This window comes from Mus pahari, chromosome 3 (assembly GCF_900095145.1).
Source record: "Mus pahari chromosome 3, PAHARI_EIJ_v1.1, whole genome shotgun sequence".
Taxonomy (NCBI): domain Eukaryota; kingdom Metazoa; phylum Chordata; class Mammalia; order Rodentia; family Muridae; genus Mus; species Mus pahari.
In genome coordinates, this window is record NC_034592.1 from 51,826,343 (window position 1) to 51,834,196 (window position 7,854).

Consider the following 7,854-nt stretch of genomic DNA (forward strand, 5'->3'; position numbering starts at 1 on the left):
GTCAATATGTTGAACCAGTCAGGCAGGCTGTCCTTTGCCTGTGTGCATGTTTAGGAACATTGTCAGGGAAAGCAAAGCAAAGGGAATCATTGATACATCTCTTGCTCTATCCTTGAAGGTTGCAATTTAATTCCATCTCTTCTAGACTCCAGAAACCAATTTCCCTCAGGTTACCAATGTGCTACAATTACCAAGCACAAGGTCATATTTTCCCCTTTATATGGCATGTTGTTTCTGTGTTATTTTGTACTCTTGACACATCTTTTTATGTAATTTTACTCCCTAATGGTTTCAGTGACTCTGTTCATTTTAATGACTGTGCTGGCTAGTTTTATGTCAATTTGACACAAGGTAGAATTATATGATAGGAGAAAACCTCAATTAAGAAAATGCTTCCATAAGACTGGGCTGTAGGCAAACCTGTAGGGCATTTTCTTAATTAGTTATTGATGTGGGAAAGCCCAGCCTATTATAGGTGTTGCCATCTCTGGGCTAGTGGTCTTGAGTGCCCTAAGAAAGCAAGCTGAGCAAGCCATGAAGAGCAATCCTGTATGCAGCACTCCTTCACTTCTGCTTCAGCTCCTGATTCCAGGAACATCCCTGAAATCCTGCCATGGCTTCCCTCAGTGATGGAGACTTGTGGCAGCAGAGAGGCATGGTGATTACAGCTGGAATTTGGGAACTGAAGCTCACATCTGGAACCATCAACACGAAGCAGAGAGGTCAAACTGGGAATGGCAGGAAGTTTTATAGCCTCAAATGTAGTCTCAGCAACACTTCCTCTGGCAAGGTCACACAACCTAAGCTTCCCCAAACAGCATCACCAACTAGGACCCAAGTATTTAAAGGCCCTTGAATATGGGCCACCTTATTCAACATCCCCCCCCCCCCGGCCCAACCTGTGATTGATATTGTACTCTTTTTTCTTTCATTTAATGGCCATTTTATATTTTCTTTGGAGAAATACCTATTGAAATATTTTATCCATTTTATGTGATTAGGTTATTTTAAACTATAGATATGTATAAATTTTATATAGTCTATACACAAATCTCCGATCAGTTCTTTGACTTATGAAGGACCCTTTGAGGTGTCAGATTTTTTTGTTTTCTTTGTGATTGCATTTGAAAGACAAAGGGTTTCCATTCTTACAAAATCTAATAGGTTTTGGTTGTTGATTTTTTTTTTTTTGTCTCTTGTGAGTTTGTTTGTGAGTTTGTTGTTCTGTCTAGAAACAAAGGACAGAAGTTGTTTGTGACTTCCTCTCACTTGTACAACTTCAGTTCTGCCATCTAGGTCTGTGCTTTGTCTTCCATCCGTTTTCTACCATGGTGTCAAAAATCTGTCCTGATTCTGTTCTTTTAAGTAGGTGTGGGCTCCTTGCCAGCAGATCCAGGCAAAAGGAGAGAGGTTCCGGTTCCACTGGGGGCTCTCAGGGGGCTGAGAGGGATGGCGAGTGTTAACGATCCAAAAGAAACACACCGAGCCAGGAGTCTTGTTGAAGCAGGACCTCAACTTTATGGCATCAGCCTCTCACTTATATAAGTTTGGAACATAGGGAAGGGGATTTTTGGTGGGGTAAGATGACATAGGTGGCTGGGAAGGGTGACAGAGGGTATGGAGTGACTAATAGGGCCAATGGCAAAGCTCTACATCAGCAACAGCAGGACAGAGGCAGGGCTAAACAGGTCTTGCTGAGTCACCCTGATATGGAAGTGCCTGAGACAGGTCTCAAAACTTGAGCCAGGCTTAATCTCTCTCACAAGGCCGCAGAAACGCAAGCCAGGTCTTTGTCCTCAAGGCCCAAACCAGGCCCAAAATGGAGTCCAACAAGTAGGTGTCTTGGATACTCAGCAACCTTTGTTGAAAAGAATTCCAAAATTTTCTGGAATCCTTAAATGGAGTGCATTGCAACAATACCAGCATTATTGTGTACATAATTAGAACTTGTTTCTGACACCTGAACACTAGAAGTCCAAGATCAAGGAGTGGAGGAATCGATCTAGTGAGGGTCCTTTTTCTGGTTCACAGATGGCCATCTTCCTGTCTAACTTTGCATGGCAGAAATGGTGTGTCAGCCCTCTGGGTTCTCTTTAATAAGAGTGTCAATAAGAGTTCTGTTTTCAAAGATTGCATGTCCAGAATTAGAATCTCACAACATAAACTGAGGCAGGTGGATAGAAAATCTATCTACTGCATATCTACTCCAAAGATTGTCTTTTATTTTGGTGTGTGTGTGTGTGTGTGTATGTGTGTGTGTGTGTGTGTGTGTGTGTATGTGTGTAGGTTACCTCCATGTGTTTCGAATGTGTGGCACCCAAAACCTCTTTTCATGAAAAAGATTCCTTTCTCCATAGATATTTAGAAGTTTAAAGTTAATTCATTGTTTCCCCATAAACTAAAAGACTAAATTCCTAGAAACCATCAACATGATCTATTCTTTAGGAAACAAAGGCTGAGGAGAAAACAGAATGACTGAATTGTGGAAATATATAGACATATATATTTAATGAATTTTTGTGGAAAGAGATCCTATGAAAGTATGGGAAAGACCAAGACATAGATGATATTATGTGCTACAAATACTGAGAATACAGTAAATTTTTATTTGCTCATACTTTGGAGGAATTCAAACATTAACTAGTTCTTTAAGAGACAAAAGCATGAATCTTAATATTTCAGAAGGGCCTTTTAAAGTGCATATGGAGAAATATCTAAAATGAATTGATTCTGAACCTCATTTATTTCTAAACATGCATTTCTTGCTCTGGCCAAAAAGATATCAAGTAGGAATTGAAAGATTTTCATAGTCTAGGGTATCATTTATAGACACCCTATGTCACACGTAATCACTCTGTCTGCTCCAGGCACTCTACTACATCCTTCACTTGCCTGTCATGACTGAGAATTATCACATGTCCCTGAAATGTCACCTGACATGAAGAATATTAATCAAAGCTTCAAGAGTCACAGAACTAGTAACTACTTGGAGCAAGGTTTTACTGTCCCAATTCCATACTCTTCTAGGCTACAGATATCAAAAAACAATCGTCTATTATGTCTGTGCCAGGATCAAGGCAAAATGTACTGTTTAATTAAGAAAAAACAATATGCAGTGATGTAGTCAAGAGTAGGATCAGAAAGAGAAGGGTTAAGTGGGAAAGTAGGGGTATCTTACCACGAAGACTAATGTGGCATAAGGATGTAATCTCTAAGAGTATTCAGCTGGGCCTAAAAAGAAATTGCCTTTTGCTTCATTTCATTGGGACAAATGTTCCTGCCTGAATTGATAGAAATGGTATTTTCTCTGCATATACCTCTGAGCCATAGTCTGAGATGCAGAGATATTACTTGCTGGAACCAGCTCAGTCAGTATGCTTGAATAAGCAGAATTATTCCTCTAAGCTATCTGAAATGGAGCTGACTTCCCAATAAGCAAATCATAACGCAGAAGAATGGAAAAGACAAACACTCATTCCCTGCAACTAGTGCTTACATTAATCTGATTAATTAAAGCATGAATGAAAACTATTTACTTGTGCCTGTTGTAAAAGAGCAGCATTAAATTACTTCTTCACCCTGGGAGACACACTGTGATTCTTGGCTCCCTTTCTGTTTTTAGCCTCATTGCTTTCTCATGTTTCCCACCAGTTGAAGCGGGGCCAGTGCATCCCCACTGAAGAGGGTTGTGCAGTTTTGTTGATGGCTGAGTTTAAAGAACATCATGGGTTTTTATGTCAAAATGAAGCACAACACTTTCATCAGACAAGCTTATGAAGGTGTCCACCCAAAGACTATCCAAGATGAAGCAAGAGGATGAGAGTCATTTTGACCTTTCTAAGGATATTCCCAGGTCTTAGTTTCCCACACAGTTTTCTCTTATCTAGATAAGGTTTCAATAAAAATTGTTTACAAGCAGCAGGTTTGTTGCAATGTTTTATCTGTTCCCTCTCGATGCGTGTGATGGTTTGTATATGCTTGCCCCAGGGAGTGGCATTATTAGGAGGTATAGCCTTGATGAAGTAGGTGTGTCACTGTGGAGTGGGCTTTAATACCTTCATCCTAGCTGCCTGGGATCCAGTCTTCTCTTCGTGGCCTTATGATGAAGATGTAGAACTCTCACTTCCTCTTGTACCATGCCTGCCTGGATGCTGTCATGTTCCTGCCTTGATAATAATGGACTGAGCCTCGGAACCTGTAAGCTAGCTCCAATTAAATGTTGTCCTTATAACAGTTGCCTTGGTCATGGTGTCTGTCCACAGCAGTAAAACCCTAAGACAATGAGGTTTGCTAATGTGACACAGGCAATAAACCATTTCTGTTGAATCTGTTTCAAAAAGAAAAAAAAAAAAAAAAGGATGCTTCAGTGGCCAGCTGTGGTGGCACATGCTAATAACCCAAGCAATGTAGAGGCCAGGCGTGCTATATAACAAGATCTTGACTCATACAAAGTAAAGAGAAAGGTGAAGAGAAGAAGAAATAGGGGGAAGGGAGGAGGTGGGAGTTACTAAAGAGTCTTTGAAATACAAGACACTTAGAAAACATGGCCAAAATTGTTCAAACAACCTCCCTTTTACCAAGGTTTCATGCTGTCTTCGAAATCTACCTGTAACCTGGCAATGTGTGTCCACAGCAGCCATATTAAATATGGGAATGAGATTTAAATTCATCTCTTGTCTTCATTTTGAAAAATCTTTATTTTTTTTAAAGACTATGGAGTTACTAGGGTTTCTTTTTTTAACACAGAAATGAAAATAATTACATAGGAAGCAAATTACAATTAGAATAAATTTAACTCATAATTAATTATGTATGACACTGAATGCCATAGAATGCAAGCCATTAGGCTATCAAATTTCTTGGCAAGAAAAGCAATATGCAAAGTCATGCTTAAATACACTGTCAAGGTTTATTTTCTTAAACATCAAGGTTTTTAAAAAAAGATTTAGGCAAGGGCTTGGGAGATGGTTCAGCCATCAAAGACTCACAACCAAGGCATCAGGATTTAAACAAGATAAAAGGCAAGATAGGAAAGGGAAATGTTTATGTAGTAGCCTACAGTGTGTTGTTGTGCTTCTCCCAAATTGCAAGCTATTTAGTCCAGTGGCAGATTCGTCAAACATATGTGGGGAAGGAATCTACGGCTCAAGAAGTCTGCACTGATGTTTCTATGGGTTCTTGTTTTTCCTTTAGGGAGGTTTTGGTCTCTTTCTCGCTGGTGACTCTGGAAGCTTACTAGTTTTGTGATTTGTCATCCCTGCTCATGCTGTAAAATAAGTCCTGTTTAGCTATTCGGCCGTGTTGTCTTCTCATCTACTCCTAGGTGTCTTGCTTCCCCTCTGGGAGCCTACGCGGACCACATTAATGTGGATAAGCTCAGGCAGCTGATGAGACAGGAACAGTTAGAAAGGGTTTGCTTCCGTGTCTTTGGGTTCACAGGACAAATTTACCAGAGGGGCGAAGTCAGAAAAGGAGAGCCCGGGAGCTATTTCTAGGGTGAAGGTGTCGCTCTGATCCTTTGCCTCTGCCCACGGTGTTAATAATACTTTGTTCAGCACCCACACTCGCGCTTTCAACCCAGCTGGGGACTCTTCAGATTTGCAGCTTGCCTCTCGCTTTCACAGAGATTGAGTAAATAGGGGAGGTGCAGCAATGGTGGAATTAAGTCAACAGTGATAACTCAGTGTGACAGAGCCTTACATCCGTGCCGGGGGGGGGGGGAGACAAGCCAGAGGAATTCTGTGGACATTGCTATCAGGCTCTTGCTGGCGATAGTTTCAACACCGTCTCACGGTAGTTGATCATTTCAGAAATATCCTCGCAAGTATACTTTCATGGATGGGTCCTCATAGCAACCTCGTGCATTTAGGTGAGAGAGAGAGGATCAATAACACTGTGTGCTATGGGACTTGGCTTTTAGGTGGTTGGGAGAAATCTTCAGAGCCTCAGTGTTCAACATCAGTGGCTTAGGAGATGGATGATATTGGAAGAAAGAAAAGAACACTGCTTCCAATTGGCATAGTACTTTAAGGGGTGGGGGAAAGGGAGGGAGGGAGGGAGGGATGGAGGGAGAGAGAGAGAGAGAGAGAGAGAGAGAGAGAGAGAGAGAGAGAGAGAGAGAGAGAGAGAGAGAGAGAGAGAGAATTGTAACTGAGTAGTAGTCATCAATCTTTAAGCTAAGGGAACATCAGGGAGATGAGGTAGAGGTCTCTCAGCAAAGAACAAAACAAAAAGTACAAGAAAAAACAACCAAACAAAACCAAGAATTTTATCACAGAGTACATTCCTAAACCCGAATTCTTGGCCAGAAGTGAGTCACAGAGTGACTTTTTTTTGTTGTTGTTTAGAAAAAAAAAAAAATATTCCGAGTAATGAAGAGATGGTTATGAAGTTAGGGGCACTGGCTGCTCGTCCAGGGACCCAGGTTCGATTCTCAGCACCTAAACGGTGGCTTTCAGACCCATGGGATCTGATACTATCTTCTGACCTCCACAGGTACCAGGCAAGCATATGGTGCACAAGTATAAATGCAGACAAAACACCCACTAAGATGCTTCAGAATGAGTTGCTCCCAGTTGAGTGAGAACCCATTCCATCATCCTACCCAAAAGTGCAGTTTCAAACCTTGTAAATATTTTCCTCTCTCTCTCTCTCTCTCAAAAAAAAAAAAAAAAAAAAAAAAGAGAAGAAAAGAAAAAGAAAAAAAAGAAAAGAAAAGAAGCCCCTCTGGAGAAAGTGAGTGGGATTTGTACTAGTGTAGAAGAAATCTTTAGAATATGCTTTAATCTATATTTAAAAAGTGCACATAACTATTAGCCCATTAGATATGATGTCCAAAATCAGTGTTGGCTTGAATTAAGTGTGACGTTCTTTACACCTCAGAAGCTGTTATCGGATGGAATTTAGAAAGAGAAGCTGTCAGAGCTGAGGAGCAGGAGGCCTTGGTCACATGGAGGGAAACCTGAGCTTTGTTGCTTTCATCTCAGCTGCCATTCTGTTTTGTCCCAGTGGCAAAACTCCCACTCACGTATTTTGAGCTCTCCGCGCTGGTACTCTGTTCTAAACTTACTGGGTTGGATGACTCCTGACTAACAAGTGTTAAAAATACTGATTGTAGCTTGGGGATATTTTTTTTTAATGTGTGGGTGAAGAATTTTCCTTCTTCCCCAAGTTCAATGGAAGAAGGCTTTTTTTAATGTTTATTTTCAAACACACGGATTTGGGAGCCATGAGATGAGTTCTCTGAAGTTCTCTGAAGTTATAGGGATTCACTCTGTCTTCCCTTTGGAACTTGTGGACACAAATGTATGCCAGGTCCCTCTTCACTAGGCATATTCTGACCACCCTTGAGGAGATGCTCAGAGCCAGGGATCCCTCCATCCTTTTCAGGACAGGTGAGCTATGTGGGTCTCTCTCTTTACATTTGGAGCAAACTGATGGACAAATGTTTCCAATGATATGTGCTATATAGAACATTAGCCCCCAGAGATGGTCCAAAGGGAAAAAATGGGTTCTAAGAGAAGACTCCCTCCTAAAGATTAATCACAACCCATGTAAGTCCTTTAGAGACCCGAAACGTATTTCAGGATAATATACTTTCAGTTTATTATTTGCTTCCCAATTATCTCTTCTTCCCATTGCCAAATATGTGGGAATGAATGCACATACAAAGTTAAGGACAACCCCCGAGGAAGGGAAAGAAACAGAAAGTGGCCACCTGACAACCTTTTGAAGCTGAGCCCATTCTCATTGCCTGTACTCTCCAGGGAAAGATACTGTTCCATTCTTTTTTTAAAAACTTATTCTATGAGATATTTTCTTCATTTACATTTAAAATGCTATCCCGAATGTCCC